The sequence below is a fragment of the Papio anubis genome, chromosome 14 (assembly GCF_008728515.1).
Source record: "Papio anubis isolate 15944 chromosome 14, Panubis1.0, whole genome shotgun sequence".
In the NCBI taxonomy this organism is placed as follows: Eukaryota; Metazoa; Chordata; class Mammalia; order Primates; family Cercopithecidae; genus Papio; species Papio anubis.
In genome coordinates this window covers 82,255,418-82,279,895 of record NC_044989.1, presented here as the reverse complement: position 1 = coordinate 82,279,895, position 24,478 = coordinate 82,255,418, and the positions used below count along the sequence as shown (strand labels likewise).

The window sequence follows — 24,478 nt, the reverse complement described above, 5'->3', positions numbered from 1 at the left end:
AGATTATACTTTCTAGCACTCTTGTGATAGTGTAGCTCCATAAGACTGGTCATGGTTAATAATTTGTGAGCAGGAGTAATGTGTGTCACTTATGGGACCTTTATTTTTCAGTATAAAATCACCCAGAGCTCTATTTTTTTCTGCAAGTCTCTTGGTAATACTCCAGATAGCAGGTGCTCCATCAGCCTGAGTCCCAGAGTAAAGAACTAAAAAAGGAAACTGATTTTTGAGGGTGGAATAATGCTCTCCATGTTTTGAAGGGGCAAAGCATTTGTCAAAACTATTATTTGTGTTTATTTGGGAAGCAGATAAGGTACTGTAGTAGACAAATTTCTAGCCCCCTAAAGCTGTCAGTGTTCAAATCCTTAGAACCTGCAAATATGTTACCTTGCAGGGTAAAAGACTGTGGATGTGATGAAGTCAAGTTTCTGGAGATGGGGAGATTATCCTGGATTGTCCAGGTAGTCTCAATGCAATCAGAAGGGGATTTATAAAAAGAAAATGGGGGTTAAAATCGGAAGGGAAATACGAAAAATGCAGAAGTTGACATGATCCTCTCTGAAAATGGAAGAAGGGGGTACAAGCCTAGGAATGTAGGTAACCTGTAGAAACTAGAAAAAAAAAACAAGAAAACAGATTCTCTCCTGGAACCTCCAGTAAAAACGAAGCACTGATTTTAGTCCTGTAAGAACCACATAGAACTTCTAATCTCCAGAAATGTAAGACAGTATATTTGTGTCGTCTAGCTGATTTGTTCTTCCTTGACAAGATACTAAGCGTGATGAAACGTCACGAAAGACATGGATCCAGAAAGTACTTTCCAGGACCATGATGTAAACCAAGGAAAGCAGATAGAGATGAGAGAGTATTGAAGCCCATAGAGAAGCAAGTTTCTTTATTAAAGATTATAGTTAAAGCAGCTGGGATAATTAAGAGGCCAAGAAGGAGATGAATAAACTACCTTTGTGAGGCAACCACCAATGCCACCAAGACATTCTGTGTCTTAAGGAGTAAATATATTTTTTAATCAAACCAAATCTTATTTTTATGGTTACCAGAGGATAAACATTAGTGTTAGTAGCTCTTTGATCATCTTTTGATAGTCTTTCAACTCACTTTTTGGTAGAGGAATATTACAGTATGGTGTGAATATTACAGTAAGGACCACATGTATAACTTGTTTGACTAGAGAAGTGTGCACAGTCTCTCAGGCTGCGTATTTTCTTTCCTGCCAGATTGTTTCCAATTGCAGTTATAAGGCTACATCAAAAAAAAAAGTGAGATAGATTTGGCTCTATCACATTTCTTTGCTATGTTGTTTAGTTGCTGGTTCTTTTTGCTTACCATACATTGAGAACAAAATTCAAATTGTTGACTGTGCAAAATAAGCTCCTATGTGAATAGAATTTTTAGTTTTGCTTCATTAGGAGTGGGCAATTTTATTTTCAGTGAGTGTGATACAGGGTTTTGATGCCATAAGGATACCTTCAGTTTCCAGTACTGCTAGGGATTATTCTCTAGAGTACAAGTACCACAGGCAGAGATCACCTTTGCCAAAGGTTTTTTCTTATTTTAAGTTCCAAGGTACATGTGCAGGTTTGTTACATAGGCAAACGTGTGCCATGGCGATTTTTAATGATAGGTTGGCCACTCTTAGTTGTTGGAAGGATTATTTATCATGGTGCAGACATGAGTTAGGGTAGACAAATATTTTAATGGAGATGATCATACTTTTCATGTATGGGAATTGTTCAGTTGTAGCCAAAATCCACTGTAATTCTGTAGTCTGTTTTCAATATCATGTGTCCCCTATCCATCAGCATTTTGAGTTTTCAAAGAAAAAGATGCTGCCTGGGATACAGTAACTTGAAAAAAATCAAAACCTTTGGATATCTCTAAAACTTTCAGATTTGGGGGATTTGCTACACAAAGCATGAGCCATGGAGGGACATCACTACATGGGAGTTTGTTAGATATATAGAAACATATTTAAATCCTACACTGTGTTAGTGTGTTCTTGAATCACTACAAAGAAACACCTGAGACTGGCTAATTTATAAAGAAAAGAGTTTGATTGGCTCATGGTTCTTCAGGCTGTACAGGAAGCAAGACACCAATCACCTGCTTCTGGTTGGCAAGATTTCATTTGTGGCAGAAGGTGAATGGGTGCAGGTGAGTCACATGGCAAGAGCCAGACCAAGGGGGTGGGGGGAGGTGCTTTATTATTTTAAACAATGAGATCTCATGTGAACTAACTCAGCAAGAACTCACTTATCACCAAGGGGATGGCGTTATGTTCCAATGACCTCCGATCAGGCCCCACTTCTAGCATTTGAAATCACATTTCAACATGAGATTTGGAGGACACAAATATCTAAACCATATCACACACCAAACTTACATACTCAGAATCTGTATTTTAACCAAATCCCCAAGTGATTAATATGTACATTAAACTTTGTTAACCATTGTTTTATATTTCTCATTCTAAGCAGTGACATTACTAATGAACACTGTATAAATTCACTCAACCACACAAAACCAGATACTAGAAAACTAGGTAATTTTATTCCAAGATTCAAGGCTGATTTTCTAAATGCTGGCTTGGAGGTGCTACTCTCAGACCAGAGGACAGTGCGGTCCTGAAGAAGCATTATGACTGAATGTAGAGTGGGATTTCTGGCACTAATTGCTAAAGAGAATCACCAGGTATGAGAGGTTGTCATAGACAAACTTAAAAAGCCATTTTCTTAAACTCCTTGTTTCGGACTACAGTCAATTTAGTTACTTGCCTGAGGCATCAAATTAAAAGGAGGTGTGGAAAACTGAGATCGAGATAAATAATATTTTAATGTAGTACCTTGTCCTCACTTGAATCACCCTAATCTTGGCCCTGACTGAGATGCTGACATGTCTAAAATCTCATTTGTGGAAAGATCTAAAGATAAAACTTCCACAAATGTGGACATTCTTACTGACCTATACATTGGTGTTATTATTTAAAAAAAAAAAAAAAAAAAAAAGTACAATAATAAAAATAAACTCTGCTGCCAAAATTTTCCATATTTTGCTAGTGAAAATCTAATAAACATTCTGCACATAATGCATTTGAATCTTTATGGAATAGTAGACACTGCATTTAAAAATGTATTCGATGATTTAGCGAAGAAACCCTTTTAGACACCAGGTTTACTGCACTGTTACATTTTTACTATAAGAAGTAAATCTTCCTTTAAAAAATTTTCCTAAAGACTTTGTTCTTGTTTTAATTCTCTAGAGTAGAAATATAGGTGAGATCAAGCCTGAGTGTTTCTAGAAATCTAAGAAAGCAGTATTTAGAAGTGAAATATAGGTAGAGTTTACTGCTATATGGTTGAGTTGTGAGTCCCCAGCTAATAGAGCCAAAGGACTTTGATAAAACAGGTGATTGTCAAGAAGAGGCTTCTTTCACCAGCAGTGAGCATGCCATAAATAACCACACACATGAGAGGTAGAAGAAGCAAATACTATTGCTGTATGTCTTGGTCAACGATAGATCCAGGAGAATTTGTGAAGTTTTGTGGAACAATCAATGCTATGATGTCAATGTAGAAGTCAATGTACACTATGCTTAATTCAACTGCTATCTGAAGTAGATCCTGGGATGCTGAGTATATTATTCTATTTTCATGCTGCTGAAAAAGACACACCCAAAACTGGGAACAAAAAGAGGTCTAACTGGACTTACAGTTCCACATGGCTGGGGAGGCCTCAGAATCATGGTGGGAGGCAAAAGACACTTCTTACTTGGCAGCGGCAAGAGAAAATGAGCAGGAAGCAAAAGTGGTTTAAACCCCTGATAAAACCCATCATCTCATCAGACATATTTACTATCACGAGAGTACCACAGGAAAAACCAGCCCCCATGATTCAGTTACCTTCCCCTGGGTCACTCCTACAACATGTGAGAATTCTGGGAGATAAAATTCAAGTTGAGATTTGAATGGGGACACAGCCAAACCATATTAGTGAGGCAAAATTTTAGTGAGCTACATATATTGACTCATTTATCCTTATTTCCAGAAGGCATACGTTTTTCATCAGTAGGCATGATGCGGCTCAGAATGTGGATTGATTTAACATCACTGCATATATAGTCTTCTGGATTGACTGATATGTAATTCTTATTAGACCCCCCCCCCCATTTTTCAATGACCCACCCTTTCTTCATGGACAAAATCTTGCCTTTTGTCTGGTATACTGACACTTCACTATCAGGTCTTAAAACATCTTTCCAACTTTATCTTCCATTAATTCTCTGTCTAAAATCTTCATACACATTAATCAACTCATTGACTCTGCAGAATCTGATGTTTGTGTTTTCATAACAAAATTGCTCTTTCACTATATTCTATACTTATTTCTGAAATCCTGGTCTGACCAAGGCTTTTCCTCTTCCAGCTACAATTTTCTGACCATCCAAATACAAGGTGGTCTCATTCTCCTTTCATTTCTTATATATGAACATTTACATAAGTAGTAAGAATTTATTACCTTTTCAATAATGACATATTTTACTGTAATTTTGCTTTTCCCCCCCAATAAATGTGCTGTATGCTTTCTCAGCTGACATGGAACACTTTCAAAGTTAGTCACATAGTCATCTTTCTTTCTTTATAATCTCCAAAATACATTTTGAGCTACAGCAGCACTAGGCTTTTCTCAGATCTTCAGCTCATAGAAATAAACCTCCATCCACATAATTTACCATTAATTAGATCCATCCATCGAATTTACTCATTTTCCATTCCCTTGCTATAAACCCACAAAAACTGAAGTCCTTCCTGATGCCTTTCTCCTCCTTACATTCTACGTAGAATTTAGGTTTAGAATGTATCAGATATTTCACTAAATATCTTCAAATGTCTTTCTTTCTATCCCCATTATCAGTATACTTAACCAACCACTATCACTGTTTCCAGGGACTATTCTAATGGCTTAGAAACCAGTATTTTCCCAACCCATTATGCACACTATAGACAAAACGGTCATTTAAAAAACTTTGTTTAGATACAAAAATATCATTTGTTTGTATCTTCTCTGATTTTTTTGAGCAATGTTTTGTAATTCTCATTATAGAGATCTTTCACCTCCCTGTATTCCTTGGAAGAATCAATATCATTAAAATGGCTATTTTGCCCAAAGAAATGTACAGATTCAACACTATGCCTTTCAAACTATCAATGATATTTTTCACAGAACTTGAAAAATTTTAAAATTTATATGGAAACAAACAAACAAAAAACAAAACAAAACAAAAAAGAGCCTGAATAGCCAAGGCAATCCTAAGCAAAAAGAACAAAGCTGTAGGAATCACATTACCCAACTTTATACTACGAGGCTACAGTGACCAAAACAGCATGATATTGGTACAAAAACAGATACATAGACCAATGGAACAGAATAGAGAGCTCAGCAATAAAGCCACACATCTACAACAATCTGATCTTTGCCAAAGCTGCTAAAAACAAGCAATGGAGAAAAGACTCCTTATTCAATAAATGGTACTGAGACAACTGCCTAGCTATACGCAGAAGATTGAAGCTGGACTCTTTCCTTACACAATATGCAAAAATCAACTCAAGATGGATTAAAGACTTACATGTGAAACCCAAAACTATAAAAACCCTGGAAGACAGCCTAGGCAATACCATCCTGGATATAGGAATGGGCAAAGATTTCATGACAAAGAAACCAAAAGCAATCACAACAAAAGCAAAATTGACAAATGGAATCTAATTAAACTTGATAATTTCTTTTGCTGGGCAGCTCTTAACAGAGTAAATAGACAACCTGTAGAATGGGAAAAATTACTAAGAAACAATGCATCTGAGAAAGGTCTAATATTCAGCATCTATAGGGAACTTAAATTTACAGGAGAAAAACAAAAGTGGGCAAAGGATATGAACAGATACTTCTCAAAAAAGTTCAATATCACAGATCATTAGAGAAATAGAAATCAAAACCACAATCAGTTACCACCTCACACCAGTCAGAATGACCATTAAAAAAAGAAACCCATATCCACTGTTGGTGGGAGTGTAAATTAGTTCCACCATTTGTGGAAAGCAGTAGGGTAATTTCTTAAAGAGCTATAAGCAGGACTACCATTTGACCCAGCAATCCCATTACTGGGTATATACCCAAAGGAATATAAGCCATTCTACCATAAAGACACATGCACGCAAATGTTCACTGCAGCACTGTTTACAATAGCAAAGACATGGAATGAACCTAAATGTCCATCAATGACAAATTGGATAAAGAAAATGTGGTTCATATATCCCATGAAGTATTATGCAATCATAAAAAAGAACAAGATCGTGTCTTTGCAGGAATGCAAATTGAGCTGCAGACTATCATCCCTAGCAAACTAACACAGGAACAGGAAACCAGATACTACATATTATGACTTACAAGTGGAAGCTAAATAAGAACTTACAAACACAAAGAAGGAAACAGACACTGGGGTCTACTTGCAGTAGGAGGGTGGGAAGAGGGAGAGGAACAGAACAGATAACTATTGAGTACTGGGCTTAATACTTGGGTGATGTGATAACATGTACAACAGACCTTCACATGTACCAACAAACCTAAAATATTAAACTTATCAGAGCAACTAAATACATAAAGCAAATATTAACAGAACTGAAGGGAACAATAAATAGCAATACAATAATAGTAGAGAACTTCAATACTCCCACTTTAAACAGTGGATAGATTATTCAGGGAGAAAATCGGTAAAGGAACAGCAGATTTAAACAGTCTAGACCAAATGGACCTTCTGGATATATACATGGATATATACAGAATGTTCTCTTCAACAGCAGCAGAATACACATTCTTTTCAAGTGCACACCGTGAAAAACTGAAAGGAAAACCAAAAAAATATATATCTCTAAATAATAATAATAAAAAAAACTACAAAATCAAAGTGCACACAGAACGTACTCCAGGATACATCATATGTGAGGTCAATAAACAAGTCTTAACACATTTAAGAAAATTAAAATAATATTGAAAATAGTTTCTGACCACAATGGTATTAAACTAGAAATTAGTAAGAGGAAAATTGGAAAATTCTCAAATAGGTGGAAATTAAATGATACACTTCTGAACAACCAGAGGGTCAAATAAGAAATTAAGAAAAATAAAATGTTAAGACATATAAAAATAAGACATATCAAAATGTATTGGATGCAGCAAAAGCAGCTCTGAGAGAAGTATATAGTAACAAATGCCTAAATTAAGAAAAAAGAATGATCTCAAGCAACCTAACTTTATACAATAAAAAACTAGAGAAGAAAACAAATTAAGCAAAATTCAGAAGAATAAACACAAGAATAAAGATCAGAGCAGAAATTAAAAAAAAAAAAAAAAAGACTAGAAAAACAATAGAAAACATCAAGGAAACTAAGGCCTTTTTTTTTTTTTTTTTTTTTTTTTTTTTTTGAAAAGATACAATTGATAAACTTTTAGTTAGACTAAGAAAACACTAAAAATTATAAATGAAAGACTTTACAATTGACAGAACAGAAATGCAAGAGATCATAAGACACAAGGAACAATTATATATCAACCAATTGACCAAGAAGAAACGAATACATTCATATTAATAGAAACATGCAACTTACTAAGTCAAAATTACAAATAGTCAATGTGAATGAAACAATAGTAAGGAGATTGAATCAAAAAGTAAAAACTTCACAACAAAGAAAAGCCCAGGACTTGATGACTTCATTAAAGAATAATTAGGGCGGTCTCAGCAGCCTCTGGCGCCGCGAGGTCGTGTTCTCGAACAGCGTGTTCCATGGGAACCAGTACAAGCAGACTCTATAGTGCTCTCACCAAGACACTGAACAGCAGCGCTGCCTCCCAGCACCCAGAGTATTTGGTGTCACCTGACCCAGAACATCTGGGGCCCACTGATCCTAAAGAGCTTCTTGAGGAATGCAGGGCCATCCTGCACACCCGACCTCCCCGGTTCCAGAGGGATTTTATGGATCTGAGGACAGATTGCCCTGGCACCCACCCGCCCGCCTATCAGGTTTATGCAGTGGAACATCCTCGCCCAAGCTCTTGGAGAAGGCAAAGACAACTTTGTACAATGCCCTGTTGAAGCACTCAAATGGGAAGAAAGGAAATGTCTCATCCTAGAAGAAATCCTGGCCTACCAGCCTGATATATTGTGCCTCCAAGAGGTGAACCACTATTTTGACACCTTCCAACCACTCCTCAGTAGACTAGGCTATCGAAGCACATTTTCCCGAAACCCTGGTCACCTTGTCTAGATGTAGAACACAACAATGGACCAGATGGCTGTGCCTTATTTTTTCTTCAAAACCGATTCAAGCTACACAACGGTGCCAATATTAGGCTAACAGCCATGACATTGAAAACCAACCAGGTGGCCATTGCACAGACCCTGGAGTGCAAGGAGTCAGGCCGACAGTTCTGCATCACTGTTACCCATCTAAAAGCAGGCACTGGCTGGGAGCGGTTTCGATCAGCTCAACGCTGTGACTTCCTTCAGAACCTGTAAAACATCACCCAAGGAGACAAGATTCCCCTTATTGTGTGTGGGGACTTCAACACAGAGCCAACAGAAGAGGTCTACAAACACTTTGCTTCCTCCAGCCTCAACCTGAACAGTGCCTACAAGCTGCTGAGTGCTGATGGGCAGTCAGAACCCCCATACACTACCTGGAAGATCCGGACCTCAGGGGAGTGCAGGCACACCCTGGATTACATCTGGTATTCTAAACATGCTCTAAATGTAAGGTCAGCTCTCAATCTGCTCACTGAAGAACAGATTGGACCCAACAGGCCACCTTCCTTCAATTATCCTTCAGACCACCTGTCTCTAGTGTGTGACTTCAGCTTCACTGAGGAACCTGATGGACTTTTCTAAATACTTGCTTTTGTCTTTTTAATCACAAGAGTCTTAACGGGATGTTTCAGGAAACAAATAGGATATGACAATGCCAGAGGAAGGATAGAAACATGGGAAGTTTCTATCATTTCATTTTCTGTTTCCAGCATGCCCTTGGAAAATACACCCTTTAGTTCACAGATCTTTTCAATTAAAATCTATAGCAAAAAAGGTATTTGCACTCCAAAAAAAAAAAAAAAAAAATAGCACCAATTCTTCTCAAACTTCTCAAAAAGACTGAAAAAGAGGGAAAATTCCCAATTATTTTTACAAGGTCAATGTTTCCCTGATACCAAAGTCCAACAAGGACACCACAAGAAAATTGAATTACAGGCCAATATCCCTGATCATAGATGCAAAAATCCTCAAAAAAAATACTAGCAAATTGAATTCAGCCACACATAAAGAGAATTGTACAATATAATCAAGTGGGATTTATGCCTAGAAGACAAGGATGATTCAATACATGTCAATCAAATATGATATACCACATTAATAAAATGAAAAAGATAATATTTTAAGATTAAAAATAATTTCCTTAATCTATTAAGATTATCTTAATGGAAACAGAAAAAGCATTTGGCAAAATTCAACAGTTTTTCAGGATTTTAAAAACTTGCAACAAATTAGATACAGATGGAATGTAGCTCAACCTAATGAAAGTCATGTATGAAAACCCCACAGCTAACATCATACTCAACAACTAAAAGCCAAAGTCTTTTTTAAGATCAGGAATAAGGCAAGGATGCCCACTCTTACCATATTTATTCAATATAGTACTTGAAATACAAGTCAGAACAATGAGGCAAGAAAGAAATAAAAGGCATCTAAATTATAAATAAATAAAATTTTCTGTTTGCAGATGACATAATTTTATATACAGAAAACTTTAGATGCCACCAAAACACTATTATACTAATAAACAAATTAAGTAAATTTACAGGATACAAAATCAACTGGAAAAATTCATGCCCTTATGTACTAACAAAGAACTATCTGAAAAAGAATTTTAGAAATCCCATTTACAAAGCATCGAAAGCAATAAAACCATTTAGGAATGAATTTAAGAGGGTTAAAAAAAGCTATAAGCTGAAAATTAAAGAACTGATGACAAATATTAAAGACACAAATAAATGGAAAGGTACTCCATGTTCATGAATTGGAAGACATAATACTGTTAAAACAGCCATACTACCCAATGCAATCAGTACCTTCAGTGCAATCCCTATAAAAATTCTAATGGCATGTTTCACAGAAATAGAAAAATATTCTAAAACCTATATTGAACTATACACACACAAAACACAAATAGTCAAATCAATATTGAGAAACAAGAACATAGCGGATGGCATCACATTACGTGTTTTCAAAATATACTGAGTCATAGTAACCAAAGCAACATAGTACTGACATAAAAACAGATATCTAGGCCACTGGAACAGAGAGCCAAGAAGTAAATAGAGTTATTGTCAATTGATATTTGACAAAGTTGCCAAGACCTTTGAATGAAGAGTCTGTTCAATAAACGGTGTTGGGAAAACAGTGTCCATGTATAGAAGAATGACATTGGACACTTAATTGTTACACTTGAAACTGTAAAAGTAGTAGAAGACAAGGGAAAAGCTTCTTGAAATCTGTCTTGGAAATGATTTTTTGGACATGACCTCAAACGCACAGGCAACAAAAGCAAAAATGGACAATGAAATTATATCAAAGTAAATAAGTTCTGCACAGCAAACAGAAAAAAGCCTGTGGAATGTGAGAAAATATTTGTAAACCTTCTGATAAGGCATTAATTTCCAAAATAAATAACAAACTCACACCATCTCAATATCAAGAAAACCCAATTAAAAAAGGGAAAAGGACTTGAACAGGTATTTTCCAAAAGAAAACATACAAATGGCCAAGTATATGAAAAAATGTTCAACATCACTAATCAGAAAAATGCAAATTAAAACCACACTAACATGCTGCCTCATACCTATTACAATGGCTGTTATCAAAAAGATAGATGATAAAGTCTTGGCAAGGATGCCGAGAAAGGGGAAACTTTGTATGCGGTTGGTGGGAAGGTATAAATTAGTATAGCCATTGTAAATAGCATTGAGGTTCCTTAAAAAATTTAAAACAGAACTACCATATTACCTAGCAGTCCTACTCCTGCATACATACCTAAAGGAAATAAAATAAAGATGTTAAACAGATATCTGTAGCCCCATGTTCACTGCAGCATTATTTATAACACTAAGATGCATAATCAGCTTAAGTGTCCATCAGCAATAGATTAAAAAAAAATGTGATGTATATATACAACGTAATATTTATTCAGTCTTAACAGAAAATCCTGTCCTATGTGACCTCATGGATGAACCTTGAGAATATTACGCTAAGTAGAATAAGCCAGACACAAAAAGACAAATGCTGTATTACCTCACTTGTATGTGGAATCCAGACAAGTAGAGAATAGGGGGTGGGGGAAGGGAATGAGGAATGATTAGTCAAAAGATACAAAGTTTTAGATGAATAAGCTCTGGTGATCTATGTGTGCAGCATGGTTACTACAGTTAATAATAATAAATTATATACTCAATTACTGAGGAAATGCAAAATATTCTCACCACAAAAAAAAAAAAAAGGGGGGGATGGGTAATTAGCTTGATTTAATCATTTTACAATGTATACATATATCAAAACATCATATAATACACTGTAAATATGTATAATTCTTGTCAATTATACCCCAATTGGATTAGCCATTATAGAGTTTTAGTTTTGCAAGAGGAAAATGTTCAGGAAAGTTGTTGCACAACAATGTGAATGTACTTAACATTACTGAAGTATACATTTAATAAATGGTACATCTTATTTTGTTTTTCCAAAGTTTCTTATTTGATTGTTATATCTGTATTTTAAAATAATAAATGGTGACTATTTCTTCTTCCAATGAAAATATAAAGTATCTACATTTCCTGGTACAACAGACATGGAATTGTCTATGTGTTTCTTTAGCATTACCTTCCAATCCTCTATCAAATGCTTTGTGTTCTAGATTTACTAGCTCTTGTTAAGTCTCTGAATAAGCCAATATCCTTCCAACCTCAGGGATTTTAAATATTTTATTCTTGTTACCTACACTTTTCATGAGCAATCTTGTTTACCTTTTTGGCTAGATCCTATTAATTTATGATATGTCAAGTTAAAATTAACATCCTCAGGCAAACTTTGACATCTCTGGGAACAAGGCAGGAACATATATATATATATAGTCTATTGGCATGTATTACTTCTTTTTTGTGTATATGAGTGTGTGTATGTGTAAGAACAGCATAACAGCTGGAGCCCTTGAAGCTCCGTCTTTGCTGACTGGTTAACAGAACCAACACTTGCATTCTTGGTCATTATGAAATATGAATGTGTACATTTCTGATACTAATATTAGGGATGAACTCATGAACCAAAATAGAATCATCAGAACATTTTATCCTCCTAGCCACAGTCTGATTAAAGAATGAGCATGTGCCTCAATATAGAAAAGTAGTAATTAGAAAATCCTTCATGATACTTTTTGGAATGATCATGAGAGAAGTCAACTGAGATTATGAATTATGTGTTAAACATAAACCTGGAAGGTAACAAATGCTATGGCCATATTGTTTATGTACTGTAGAGGAAGAAGAGCAGGAATATGGAGAAAATAAGGTAAACTTTGGAGAGTATTATTTTACTGGATCTCACCATAGCTGAAAGCAAAGGTTAACTGTACATTTTCTAGAGAAGTGAGTGAAGACTTTCCACCCTTTTCCTTAATTTTAAATAGTTAAATTTCTTTCACTTTTTATCAAAGTAATCATAATATACTATTTTGGTGTCTTGAGTATGTAACCAAGTGCTGAGCACCTAGAATCTATTCAATCTATGCTGTTTACTGAGTTAATGAATAAATGCGTGATCAAAAGATTTATGATATCTACAGCAGTGGCTTAACATAACTTGTTATTCTGATCATATATATGGAATAACTATTAAAATAGTGATTACAGTAACTCTAATATCATGTCCCATTGATTGATTACATTCTGCTCTTGGCTTAAAAAACACAATAAGGTCACAGTTGGAGATGGAGACTAATAGAAGGTTCAAGACCTAAAATAACAGGTTAAAATAAGAAATAAAAATGTTTAATTTCTAGTGTGCATTTTCCAGATAGCATTAAGGTATACGGAATATTGATCAGTGAATAGATCCCACTTGCCATAATTTGAAAATACTGATATATTCTATCTCATATAGCCTTTTATAGCAAGTGGATAAGGGAGTTTCAGCAAGTATGATTTCTTTAGTGAACTTAATATTATAGTCCAATACTTCTATGTAGGTGCCATCTATTGAAACTTCATAATGTTTAATGGCTTATGTTAAAAAGTTTATGTGGATGATAGAATTACATGAAGAATAGCATGCTAAAGGATGCCTAAATTTATCACCCTCTGAAGCAAATGAGAAAAGTATTGGCAGATGTAAATATGAGAGGGGGGAATGGGTGGATTTCTGGTGAATGGAATCAGAATTTCCAATAGCTTCTCATTCCCCAGGGTTCTTAATACTAGCAAAGTGCAAAGTAACCTCAAGGATCAATAAAATTGCAAGTCAATGAAATTTTAACGTTAAGGGGAGCAGAAAAGAGTCTACTTCAGATGTTTGTTTTATAACTGACAGACTCTGTATAGAAAAGCTAAAATCACATATTTTTCTATTTATTGCTATTCAAGTAAAAAAAAAAATTCCATTGCAGATGGAACTATGAAGAATCTTTTATCACGAAAGCTAATAAGTTTCCTCTGTAAACTGACTAACAAAGGCAAAATAGTAGGGAAGCAAATCTCCAAGTAAGTCTCAATTTATCTACCCTTTTCAAGAATCTGGAGGTTACAGAGTAGCAAGCATTTTAAAAAAAATGCATTATTCTAATCTATTTTCTGAGGCCAAGAATATTGAAGAGTTTGACAGGAAAATACCTTAAGCTCTTCCCTACTCCCCCAAATGCACTTTTACATTGGTTCCACATGTGCCTGTTGGTGCATAGTTTTGATAGAATTTCAGGGTCCCTGAACAAATGAACTGGTCCATACAGAGTTCAAAGTTGTGAGTTTACCTCGGAAACCCTCATGGCAAGAAATGTAATCAGCTGGTTTCAAATGAAGCTGAATCCCCAATATTATCATTCTAGCTAGGTGTCTCTATGTGATTGCTAGAATATCAATCCAATTCTTTCTTATTCTTTAGCAAAATGTTATTTATTGTATTAGGGATAAAGCTGAATAGATTTTGAAGCCCTGTATAATTTGACTCTGGTTCAACCATTAAATACCAAATGTACTTTCTTAGCCAAGTTACTCTAAAGTTTAGTTTTCTCACATGTAAGATGGATGTACTAATCATTATCACATTTAAATTTCTATTAGACAATGGTAAAGAATGAACTAGTAAACTGAAAGATCTGTAGAAGTTATTCAGAAAGCAGTAAAATATGATGGGATTAAAGGGAGACTGAATAAATATCTTTTGAATATTAATAGATCAAGAAGGAAAAAATAAATTAAGTTTAAAAGTGCTATGAAAGATTTAAACAACAAAATTAACATGGGATGTTGATCTTTATAAATGCGTGATATACATTCTTTTTTAACAACACAGACTATAAATATTGATCACAAGCTAAACCACAAAGCTAGCTAAAATACACTTAAAATCTTATCTTACCAGATCATATTCATTGTTATAAAATTAAATTAGAAATAACACAGAAGGAGAATAAAACTCTCATGTTTAAGAATTAGTAAGATTTCTAAACAACTTTGGGATCAAAGATGAAATTTTACATACATACATATTTTTAAATACATATTCTATTAATGTAGTCTATTACACTGATCAATTTGCATGTGTTAAATTATTCTTGAATTCCAGGAATAAATTTTATTCAATCATGGTGTATAATAATTTTAAATACATTGCCAAATTTGTTAGTATTTGCTGAGAAATTTTGCATTCATGTTTATAAGATATCTTGGTCTATAATTTTATTAGTGTCCTTGTCTTAGATATCAGAGTAATGTTGGCCTGATAGAGTAAATCGAGAAATATTTCCTGCTGTTCAGTTTTCCAGAAAACTTAAAGATTGGTGTTCTTCTTTAACTGTTTAGTATAATTCAACAAAGAAATAAATTCACCAAAAAAAGCTCCAGGTTTAGGGTATTTTTTTTCTTTTTTTTTTTTTTTTTTTGGTCAGGAGATGTTTGATTATGAATTCAATCTCCTTAATAGTTATAGATTTATTTAGATTTTCTATCTTTTCGTGACTTTCTCTGACTGGATTTTGTGTTTCTAGAAATGTGTTCATTTTATCTAGATTATCCAATTGTTGCTATGTAATTGTCCAGAGTCCTATTTTCTTTAGAAACAGGAGTAATATACCCATTTTCAATTCTGATTGTAGCAATTTGAGTCTTCTCTTTTTTTTAGTGCTAATGTTTCATTCATTTTGTTCATCTTTTCAAGGAAGTAATTTTTGGGTTTATTGATTTTTCTCTATTTTTCCTCTTCTGCTTATTTTGTAGTGACATGTTTAAATTTCTTCTTGTTGTATATATGCTTGTTACCATGTGGATTACATTTAAAATTCTAAAGCTATAATATTCTATATTAACTTTGTATCAACTTAACATGAATAACATGCAAAAACTTTGCAGCTTTGTATTCACCTGTTTTAGTCACTTATGTCATAGAATTACACAGGTATACGCTGCATGGCCACAAACAGATGGATAATTCTTTTAAATATATCAGTCTTAAATTATATTTTAGAAACCACAAAATGTGGAGTTGCAAACTAAAGCTATAACAAAATTAGCTTTTAAAATTATTTTTAATGTATTAGTTTCTTAAATTATGTAGAAATCAAAAAGTGAAAGTACAAACCATTACAATAATACTAGTTTTATAATCGCTCATGTTCTTACCTTTGTTGACATCTTCATTTCTTTATATGGCTTCAAATTACTGTCTAGTGTTCTTTCATTTCGTTTTGTAGAAGTCTCTTGAAACTTTTCTGTAGAGTAAGTCTAGTGGTAATAATTTCCCTCAGCTTTGTTCATCTGAAAATGTTTTAATTTCTTACATTTGAAGGACAGATTTCTGTAGGATTTTTGGTTGGCAGCGTTTTTGTGGCTATTTTGTTTTGTTTTGTTTTTGTGGGTTTTTTTGTTTTTGCTTTCTCTAGCACTTGGGAGATTTTCACAGTCCAATGCCTTCTGGCCTTCAAAATGTCTCATGAGAAATCTGATAATGTTATTGCTGATCTCTTGTATATAAGTCACTTGTCTTGCTGCTTTTAAGATCCTCTTTTTGTCTTTATCTTTCAAAAGATTATAAAGTGTCTTAGTGTGGGTCTCTTTGATTTCATTTTGATGTGTTTTGAATTTTTTTCATGTTCATACTTGTATCTTTTTCATTTAAGAGGTTTTTAGCCATTATTTCTTTGGTATTTTATTCCATTTTCTTTCTCTTCTTCTTCAAGGATTCCCACAATGCACGAGGTGGTCTGTTTGCTCTGTCCCACAGGATCTGTTCCCTTTTCTTCCATCTCTTTTCTTGTTTCCAAGACTCAATTTCCATTGTCTTATCTTCAAGTGCACTGATTCTCTTTTCTCCCTGCTCAAATACGCTTTGGAACCTGCATGACATAAGAAAATATGAAAGTCGTGTTAATAGAAGAGAATAATTGTGGAAAAAAGAAAGAAAATCAATGATTTTCTTAGATAAAGAAGGGGAGCATTTTGCCCTACTTGGACCTAAGATTGAAATTGTTTACCATACTCAATTTGTACAAGCCTAATAATATATGAGATGATTGCTGGCCAGGAGTAGAGGCCCGTGCCTATAATTCCAGTTCTTTGTGAGACTGAGGTAGGAGGGTTGCTTGAGGACAGGGGTTCAAGTATAGCCTGGGCAACATTACAAGGCCTTGCCACCCCATCCCTCACCCCAAAAAAGGATAATTACTTAGACTAATATAGTGTTACATAGAATAGTATGAGTCATACAGGAAAAGTGTCAAGTGCAAACAAAAGTAGAATTGCCAGCATTCTATAGTGTATTAGACGCATCTTCTTCCACACTAGTATGTCTTATATGAAAAGTCAAAAATTGAGTAAATGAATAAACAAATGGAGTGATATCTCAACTTTGGCACTTCCTATGTTCCACAGAAAGTTTTTGGGAGGAGACTATGGGGTTGTGACATCTGTCCTTAGCACCGCTGTACCTAACTCTGTGCAAAAAACCACAAACACACACAAAACCCAAAATAAAACATGGTTTTTGATCCATTAAGGCCTGGGCCTACACTCTGTCTCCACTGGCATCATTACTACCTACGTGAGTTTTATAAATTTTTTTTCAGCCTGTCTAATCTCAGTTTCCCCATACAAATAATGAAATGTCTTAGCTCAGCTGTTATAATGTAATACCATAGATAGGGAATCGGGTTGCTTAAACAACACAAATTTCTTTTTACTCTTTGAAGATTGGGAAGTCCAAGATTGGGATGCAAGAATGGTTAGGTTCAGGTGAAGGCCCTCTTAATGAGTGGTTGATTGCCTTTATGCTGTATCCTCACATAGCGCAAAAAAAAAAAAAAAAAAAAAAAAAAAAAAAAAAAAAAAAAAGGCTCGAGGGGCAGTGAGCAAGACATAATATCCTCTCCTGTCTCTTCTTATAAGGACACTAATCCCAGCCTGATGACCTCACCCTCATGATCTCATCTTAATGTAAGTACCTCCTCAAAGTCCTATGTCCTAACAGCATTACATTAGGGGCTAAGGCTTTTATGTTAGTCTATTTTCACACTGCTGATAGAGAAGTACTCAAGACTAGGCAATTTATAAAAGAAAGAGGTTTATTGGACTTACAGTTCCACATGGCTGGAGAGGCCTCTCAATTATGGCAGAAGGCAAGGAGAAGCAAGTCACATCGTACATGGATGGCGGCTGGCAAAGAGAACTTGTGCAGGGAAACTCTCATTTTAAAACCATCAGATCTCGTAAGACTCATTCACAAGAACAGTGCAGGAAAGACCTGCCTCCATAATTCAATCATCTCCCACCAGGTTCTTCCCACAACATGTAGGAATTGTGGGAGTTACAATTCAAGATGAGATTTGGGTGAGGAAACAGCCTGGCCTCTCCCAAATCTCATGTCCTCACATTTCAAAACAAATCATGCCTTCCTAACAGTCCCCCAAAGTCTTAACTCATTTCAGCATTAACTCAAAACTCCACAGTCCAACATCTCATCTGAGACAAGGCAAGTCTCTTTCATCTATGAGCCTGTAAAATCAAAAGCAAGTTAGTTACTTCCTATATACAATGGGGGTATGAGCATTGGGTAAATAGAGTCATTCCAAATGGGAGAAGTTGGTCAAAACAAAGAGGCTACAGGCCCCATGCAAGTCCAAAATCCAAGAGGACAGTCAAATCTTAAAGCTCCAAAATAATCTCCTTTGACTCCATGTCTGGTATCCAGGTCAAACTGATGCAAGAGGTTGGTTCCCATGGTCTTGGGCAGCTCTGCCCCCGTAGCTCTGCAGGGTACAGCCTCCCTCTTGGCTGCTTTCATGGGCTGGTGTTGAGTGTCTACAGCTCTTCCAGGCATGTGGTGCAAGCTGTCAGTAGATCTACCTTTCTGGGGTCTGGAGGATTGTGGCCCTCTACTCACAGCTCCACTAGGTGGTACCCCAGTAGGGACTCTGTAGGGGGGAATCTGACCCCACATTTCCCTTCTGCAATGTCCTAGCAGAGGTTCTCCATGATTGCCCTGCCCCTGCAGCAAACTTCTGCCTGGCCATCCAGTCATTTCCATGTATATCCTGAAATCTACGTGAAGGTTCCCAAACCCCAATTCTGATATTCTGTGTACTTGCAGGCTCAACACCACATGGAAGCTGCCAAGCCTTGGAGCTTCCACTCTCAGAATCCACAGGCCAAGCTCTATGTTGGTCCCTTTCAGCCACAGCTGGAGTGGCTGAGACACAGGGAACCAAGTCCCTAGGCTGCACATAGCATGGGGACACTGGGTAGGATCCAGGAAACCCTGTTTTGTTTCTAGGCCTTCAGGCCTGTTATGGGAGGGGCTGCCATGAAGACCTCTGACATTCCCTGGAGAACTTTTCCCTATTGTCTTGGGGATTAACATTCAGCTCCTTGTTACTTATGCAGATTTCTGCAGGAGGCTTGAATTTTCTCTTAAGAAAATGGGATTTTGTTTTCTATCACATTGTTAGGCTGCAAGTTTTTCAAACTTTTATGCTCTGCTTCCAAACTTTTAAGCTGTTTCCCTTACAAAACTCAATGCCTTTAACAGTGTCCAAGTCGCCTCTTCAATGTTTTGCTGCTTAGAAATTTATTCTGCCAGATCCCCTAAATCCCCATCTCTCTCAAGTTCAAAGTTCCACAAATCTAGAGTAGGGGCAAAATGCCAGCAGTCTCTTTGCTAAAACATGACAAGAGTCACTTTCACTCCAGTTCTCAATAAGTTCCTCATCTCCATCTGAGACCACCTCAGCCTGGACCTCATTGTTCATATCACTATGGGCATTTTTTGTCAAAGCCATTCACCAAGTCTTTGGGGAGTTCCCAACTTTCCCACATGTTTCTGCCCTCCAAAATGTTCTGACTTCTGCCTCTTACCCAGTTTCAAAGTTGCTTCCACATTTTCAGGTATCTTTTCAGCAATACTCTACTGATAACAAATTAATGTATTAGACTGTTTTCATGCTGCAGATAAAGACATACCTGAGACTGGGCAATTTACAAAAGAAAGAGTTCTATTGAACTTACAGTTCCACATGGCTAGCGAGACCTCACAATTATGGTTGAAGGCAAGGAGAAGCAAGTCACAACATATGTGGACGGCAGCAGGCAAAGAAAGAGCTTCTTCAGAGAAATTCCCATTTTTAAAACCATCAGATCTTGTGAGACTCATTCACTATCATGAAAACAGCACAGGAAAGACCCATCCCCATAATTCAGTCCCCTCCCACCCAGTTTCTTCCACAACGTGGGAATTGTGGCAGTTACAGTTCAATATGAGATTTTGGGTGGGGACACAGCCAAACCACCTCAGTCTTCAATATATGAACTTTGTGGAGGACCATTAAATAAATAGTGATAATATTATATTTTAATGCAATATAATTATATTACAAAATATAATACATAATCTGGGATTTTAGTAAAGATTAAATTAGACAATGCTTGTAAGTCACTTAGCCTGGTGATGAGTGCACATAAAAATCATTTAACTACTATTTTTCTCATTGTTATAAATAGTAGTAGCAGTAGTTCTGTGAATGCTTTGTAATCACTTAATCATTTTAGACCTGTAAGGCATTATGTAGTTACTTACAGTGCAGTGTTCCTATGGCCTAAGTTAATATGATCTTCCATGCTAACTAGCAAATCACTTCCTATGATCTTTTCAGTGCTGACCATACAGGCATATTATATTATATACTGGTTGATTTATAGATTTATAATTTAGTTATGGGGATAAGCAGGTTGGTATAACAAACCAGCTCCACTTTGTTCACAAAGTTTTGAGGTGAGGGTTGGGGAGTAAAGCAAATGAAGTTTAGCAAACATCAGTTACCAAATTCCTAAGCAAGCTGAAGGTTATAATCTGCTCAAGACATTTTCCACCCACCACCAATTAAGGTGCACTGCTTTGACCTCTAAATGGGAAGTCAAACTGACAAAGCGTCACCCTAGAAGAACAGAAAGCCATGGAGATAAATTAGCTTTGTCTGACCGCTGCATTAGCCTCACAAAAGTTGTTAAAATGTTTCTGGAGTTAGCAGAAACTTCCACTGACCTAACCAGTGAACCCAAATCCAAAAAACCTCCTAATCTGCTGAACCCTGAACCTTAAGCACATGTGTGATTTTTGTTTTTGTTTTTTTTGTTTGTTTGTTTCTTTGTTTTAATAATTGCTTTTAATACAATCATAAAGATTTAAAAAATAAATATTAGCAAAAATCATTCCCTAATTCAGATAGTGGTAGCTTAGTTTACATATTTTCTAATTTAATGGAGAACTATATCAGAATACTTTAAAATGCACAAACATTAGACTGTGAGTAAATAGGAAAATAAGCTAATCTTTTTAAATTTTCCCATAGATCTTCCACAAATAGGTGGATAACCAAAGTGAACAGGGGCAGAGCTAGCCTTAAAAGCCAAATATTCAAACACCACATGTTCCCACTTATAAGTAGGAGCTGAACAATAAGAACACATGAACACAGGGAGGGGAGCAACACCCACTGGGGCCTTTGGGAAGGGGTGGTGCGAGAGAGAGCATCAGGTACAACAGCTAATGCATGCTGGGCTTAATACCTAGGTGATGGGTTGATAGGTGCAGCAAACCACCATGGCACACGTTTACCTGTGTAACAAACCTGCACATCCTGTATATGTATTCTGGAACTTAATAAAATAAAAAGCATGAAATTTAAAAAGCCAAATACCCCTTATCTTTATAATATAAAGATTTCTACTGAGGGAACATTTATCCAAGCTACCTATAATATACTTCTAATGTTTTTCTTAGTGCTTTAGAGAATGTTAAGCCCTTTCCTGGTTTAAAGATTATTAAATAATATGCAAGTCCTACTGGAATGAGAAAAAGTTAGCAATTCAGTTTTCACTGGGAAAAATTTGAGCATGATTGGATTTTCAATAATGTCCATGAGCCAAAAGCTGCCACAAAAGCAATTAGTAAGTTCTGAAAGAGTAATAGTAAAAACATGAAAAAGGAAAGAAGTATTGAAAAAGAAGGTTAGAAATGGAAATGTTTACTAGGACACATTTAAAATCAGTTTGAAAGCAGAGTTTTAACCATTGTGAGTAGATGTAGGCTGTTGTATAACTGGTTCCATTGACATACTGTGATCAGGCAAAGATAAAGAATGTAACTCAGGAATTTTGGAGACCTTAATGACACCTACTATGAAGCTGAAATTGCCATCTTCAGAGGTGACAGGATCAAGAAAATGTAAATAAAAGTTGTTATAATAGAGTTATTGAGTTAACATTATCAGGAGATGGTTACTATGATACTAGTGGTATTTTTCAAAATAACCAAACTAATATCATATTAGTAGACATTAATAAATATTAGATTATTAATAAATATTTGATTATTGGCTTATGTGGAATTTAATAAGAGAAATGACCATCAGTTTGGAGAATAATCTGGGGAGGCCTGCAAAATCCTCAGTTTAAAATGAGTTCTGCTATGGACTTAGTAACCTACAAAAGACCCTCATTCCTTATTTGTAAGGCAAACAGTTTGGACTCCAAGGTATCTAAGAATTTTTTTTTTTTAACTTTATTTTGGGCATGAGGTCCTTCTTAAAACTTGGGATGGCCACTAGAGAGAAAGAAGATTTCACAAGGAAGGTGTGTGTATGTAGTTTGCTCTAGAAAAGATGTTAATCTTATATAGAAACAAAGCAAATGTTTAATTCTAGACATAGGAGAAAGATTTTAAACATTCACATTAAGGTAATCAACACTAGTAAATAAAAAAAAAAAAAAGTACCAAGAGCAGCATCTGCCACAAAAGAGCAAACTCGGATCTTTGCTGGTCCTTTCTTACCTATAGCAATGTTTATGGTATATGTTATCAGAGGAAAAATTACATTCAATCTAAAAAATTATTATTTACAATGATATATTAGATCAAGTATGTGGAGGTCATGGTTAAAACTATGTAATTTGGGGCTAAACTGCTTTTGTTTAAATTGGAGTTCTGCTAATTACTATGTGAAGCTGGGCTAGTTATTTAACCTATTAATTGTTTGATTTCCTCATTATTAAATGAAGCATATACCTACTATGCAACACAGTGATCCCACTTAAAGATAATATCCATGGATAAATGAAAAAAGTCTCAGTAAATATATATTCATATAAAAATGTCTGACAATATTTTACTCTGGCTTTATTCATAATCACAAAAAAAAATCCAAATATCCATTACTTTGTGAGTGGGAAAATAAACTCTGGTGCATCCATATGCTGTGATATTATTCAAGAATTCCTTTAAAAATGAATTACCGATAACATCCCAATGTTTGCATTGATAACAGCATGGATAAATACCAAAAGCATTATGCAGATGAAAAAAATCTAAAAAGGCTATATGTTGTACTATTCCATCTATGTGGTATTATGGAAAAAGCGAAAGCAGAAGGACACAAAGCAAATCAGTGGTTATGATGAGCTCTAAAAGAGAAAGGATTAATGCCAAAGAGATATCAGAGAACTTTTGGGGGTAAAGAGACTGCTGACTGGACTGAGATTACATGATTTTATGAATTTGCCAAAGGTCATAAAACTGTATCCCAACAAAGTGTGACTTGTATGGCAATGAATTATGCTTCAAAACACCCGGAAAAAGAGAGACATGGTAGACCTACTTCATCAGGTAGTTGTGAGTATTAAGATAATGCGTATAAAAATACTATCAATAGTACCTGACATTAAGCACTCAACAAATGCTATCACAAATCCTTCATAATCATAATGGTTAATATTTTTCAAGTGAAATTTTTTTCAAAATAAAAAGCCACTCTTTGATTATGTCTTATGAAAATGAAGGGTATTTTGTTTCCTAATAGGTTAGTTTACAGTGAGACCAACCTATTGCTAACACAGTAAAGATAATCACAATACTTTCAGGGCTGTGATCCCAAGACACATTTCCTTATTGAGGCTGTACATGAGTTTTAGTAACAAATGAGATAATCATGAGAAGAAATTAAATGACAAAGAATGTTGCTTGCTTCTCAGGGACAATCTTTCTTTTAGGGTCCCCAAGCCTCTAGCCCAGAGACCAAGATAAGGACACTTTCTTCATTTTGCCAGGGCTTTGATTTCTTTTGCTTCTATTGCTCACCACCTATCAGCTGCCATCTTCAGTAGAAACCTATACTATGTGTAGTAGACGTGAGATTGCCTACCCTACATCTGTGTCTCATGCCTTCCAGTTATAGCCCAGTCTTCACATCTGCCTAGTTTTGGCAAGAATCTTGATTTGCTAAGCCAATTAAATTCATCTATTTTACTCAGTGCATGGTTCAGAGGTGGGTGATAATTTGATATTCCCCTGGTCATAGGTAAGGATCAGAGAAAAGTGTAGCAATTTTTCAGTAGTTCAGAGGAAGCTAGAAGGTCTCTCTTTCTGGGCATTGATATGTACATGGATAGACCCTGCAAATGCCACTATAAGGGAAGTCAGCTGTGAGATGAAGGCCAGCCTGACCCCAGTCTTTAGTATTTCAGTGGCTGAAACTTACTTTGTTGCTTAAGCCATTTGGAGTGATCATGATGATGATGATGATGATGATTTCATAGGTAACTAAAACATCTGAACCAATACATTTAT

General features: G+C 35.5%; 1 long non-coding RNA gene and 1 pseudogene across 1 annotated transcript in view; one reads left to right on the top strand and one right to left on the bottom strand.

The window, feature by feature from the left end:
- LOC110741085 overlaps positions 1–16,071 on the bottom strand; it is a 51,912-nt gene extending 35,841 nt beyond the window's left edge. The window contains exon 1 of the long non-coding RNA XR_002516762.2: positions 15,991–16,071. This is a non-coding gene — a long non-coding RNA (uncharacterized LOC110741085). The remainder of the gene's footprint in view (positions 1–15,990) is intronic.
- On the top strand, positions 7,535–9,175 carry LOC101011358 (annotated as a pseudogene).
- Positions 16,072–24,478: the final 8,407 nt, after the last annotated feature.